A 3,556-nucleotide genomic window follows, 5' to 3' on the forward strand; every position below is an offset into this window, starting at 1 on the left:
TGTTCTTAAAGATTTCCAGGGATGGAGATTTCACAGCCTCCCCAGGTCCAGTGCTGAACCACAAATATAATAAAAAAGTTTGTCTGAATATCCAACCAAATTACCCTTATTGCGATTTCAGATGGCTACTTCTTGCCCTGTCCCCTGTGTCCACAGAGAATAGCCTATCACTATCATTTCAGTAACTAACTTTTAAATATTTGAAGATTTATCAAATTCAGCCTTTCAGTCTTTTCTTCTCTAATAATCTCAATTCTTCCAATCTTTACTTATATATCTTGTTTCTTAGACCTCTAGTAGTTTTTGTTGCTTTCTAATAGACACTTTCCTATCTATCTACATCTCTCTTGAAGTAAGATGCTTAAAAATTGACAGTTCTTCAAGAGAGAGTAATATGTTCCATTACATAAAGGAATAACTTCGTGCTCTGCATCAAAGTAAACTTTGAGAGTTGGTTTGTTTGGTTTGACTTCCGTAGATAAATTCAAACATTTCTTGGGCTCTATTGGTTTTTTTACTTGAACAAGGTGCTAGAAAATAAGGCCATTTGGAAAGTGTTGAGGAAGGGTTATTCTGACCCGATAAAGTGTTGATAAAATTACCGGTCAAAAATACTTTTATATTAAAGTTTTGAATTAACAATGTAAAAATAATAAAATACATGTGGAACAATACAATTTTGAATGTATGAAAGTCTGTCAGTTCATGGTTAAGATTCAATGCTAACTCTCAAAGCAGGAAACTTCTATTCTATTCAGCAAGAAAAGTTCCTGGGTGAGATCTGATATTACGTGCATGTAATATTGCTTCCTAAGACTGTAGGAAGCAATATCCCTTTCTACAGTCCCTTCCTTCTGTGGCTTTTCATAGTTTTACCAACAAAGTTTACCAAAGTTTTGAAACAAGGGACTTTCTATGTTTTCACAACTGCTATTGAGTATCCTATTGGTTGCAGTAAAGTTACCAAAAATTAAACCTATTTCACTATGATGTATTTTGAGAAACTTGAGGACTAATGCATCCCTTCAGCTCATTAGTTTAGCACTAAACAGCACACCAGAGAACAGCCCAGGGCAAGTTTTCAAGCTGGCCACTTGAGCAGCCATGAGAGGGAAGTCTTTAGGAGATATGTAGAGCCAGGAAGAAGGGAATGAATCAGAGGATGTGTGACAGCACTGTGACTGCTGGCTTGGAAGGAAGAAGTCCCTTAGTACTAGCATGCCTGCTGAGTACCCTAGTCACTGAGTTATGGGAAAAAGATGGCCATCTACCCACCCCTTTTGCTGTTCCTGAAGCTAAATCTAGTAATCACAAGTTCTGGATCTCTCTGTGCGCACTCAGTCTGTACCAATGTATAGCTGTATAGTTATTCATCCACAAAAGGCTACACTTCCAGGAATAGAATACCCATGGTTTTAAAGTATCAAAAATACCCTGTAGATGACCAAAAAAGCATAGACTGCCTGCCTATGAGGGAAGAAAGTTTTAGGGTGTGAAAGAAAGAAAGGAGAATAAAAGTAATAGAATCATAGAAAATCAGCATTGGAAGGGACCTCAGGAGGTCATCTAGTCCAACCCCCTGCTCAAAGCAGGACCATCCCCAACTAGATTATCCCAACCAAAACTTGCTCTAGCCAGATTTTAAAAACCTCCAGGGATCAAGATTCCACAGCTTCTCTGGGTAGACTGTTTCAGTGCTTTACTACTCTCCTAGTGAGAATTGTTTTACTAATATCTAACATAAACTTCCCTTGCTGCAATTCAAGATCATTGCTCCTTGTTCTATCATCTGCCATTACTGAGAACAGTCTATCTTTATCCTCTTTGGCAGCATTCTTCAGGTAGTTGAAGGCTGCTATTAAATCCCACTTCAATCTTCTCCTATCCGGATTAACTATGCGCAGTTCCCTCAGCCTCTCCTCAGAAGTCATTTGTCCCAGCCCCCTAGCCATTTTTGTTGCCCGCCACTAGACACTGTCCAATTTGTCTACATCCCTTCTAAAGCATGGGCTCAAAACTGAACACAGTACTCCAGATGTGGCCTCACCAGTGATGAATAGAGGGGAATAATTGTTTCCCTCAATCTGCTGGCAACATTCCTACTAATGCAGCCCAGTATGCCATTAGCCTTCTTGGCAACAAGGGCACACTGCTGGCTTATGTCAGCTTATTGTCCACTGTAACCCCCAGGTCCTTTTCTGCACAGCTGCTGCTTTGCCAGTCAGTCCCCAGTCTATACCATGAATGAGAGTTGTTGCATCCTAAGTGCAGGACTTCTCACTTCTCCTTAATGAACCTCATAAGATATCTTTTGGTCCAATCCTCCAACATATCTAGGTCTCTTTGTATTCTAGCCCTACCCTCCAGCATATCTACTACTCCTCACAGCTTGGTGTTATCTGCAGATTTGCTGAGGGTGTACTCCATCCCTTCTTCCATGTCAGTGGTTGTCAACTGGGGGTACACATACAGCTAGGGGTACTTAAAAGGGTCGTAAGTGATACAGGGGGGGTTTCCACTGCTGTGTGCACTTCAGCAGAGGCCCAGGGATCACATGTCCCTCCCCCACCCCCCCAATCTGTGCATGAGGCAAAGGTGGCTACCACTGCATGCTGGGCTTTGCGCATCACTGCAGCTGCCCCGGCAGCAGTGTGATGCCATATGCCTGACACAACAGGCTGCTCTGTACCCCCTGCCTGCCCAGCAGTGGGATACACATGGCATCACACCACTCCCAGGGCAGCAGCACACAAAGCACAGTGCGCAGTGTCAGCTGCCTCTACCCCAAGCACAGATCAGGGAGGCATGTGCCCCCCCAGGCCTCTGCTGGGGTGCGTGCAGCAGTGGGAGTACCCCCCCCCCCCCATGCCCCTAGATGAGCTGCCTGGGCTCCAACTGTCCCATGATGCAGCTCAGCTGGGGCTCCATTCACCCCTGCCCCTGTCTGTGACCCACTCCCTCTCTCACCATGGGAGCCTCAATCTGTCCACCCCCCCATGGCCCTTTCTACACCCCCACAAACTTACCTGCTGGGGAGGTGGCTGCATGCATGCACACACACACTCAGCCCCCACAAAATAATTTTAATATAAAGGGGTACATGAGCTGAAATGTCAAGACAGAAGGGGTATACTTGCTAAAAAAAGCTTGAAAAACCCTTCTTCCCTGTCTTCAAGATGAGCACTATATTTGCCCTTTTCCAGTCATCCAGGATCTCCCCAGTCACCAAAAGTTTTCAAAGATAATGGTCAGAAGCTTTGTAATCACATCAGCAAACTCCCTCAGCACCCTTAGATGCATTGCATCTGGCCCCTTGGATTTGTACACATTCAGCTTTCCTAAATATTCCCTCACCTATTCTTTCACCACTGTTAGCTGCTCATCTTCTCCCCAAACTGTGCTGCCAGGTGCAGTAGTCTGGGAGCTGACCTTGCCTGTTAAGACTGAAGTAAAAAAGGCATTGGATATGTCAGCCTTTTCTACATCATCTGTCACTAGGTTGCCTCTCCCATTCAGTAAGAGACTCATCCTTCCCCTAATTTTCCTTTTGTTGTTG

The sequence above is a fragment of the Crocodylus porosus genome, unplaced genomic scaffold (genome assembly GCF_001723895.1).
Source record: "Crocodylus porosus isolate Cpor-Errol unplaced genomic scaffold, CroPor_comp1, whole genome shotgun sequence".
NCBI lineage: Eukaryota > Metazoa > Chordata > Crocodylia > Crocodylidae > Crocodylus > Crocodylus porosus.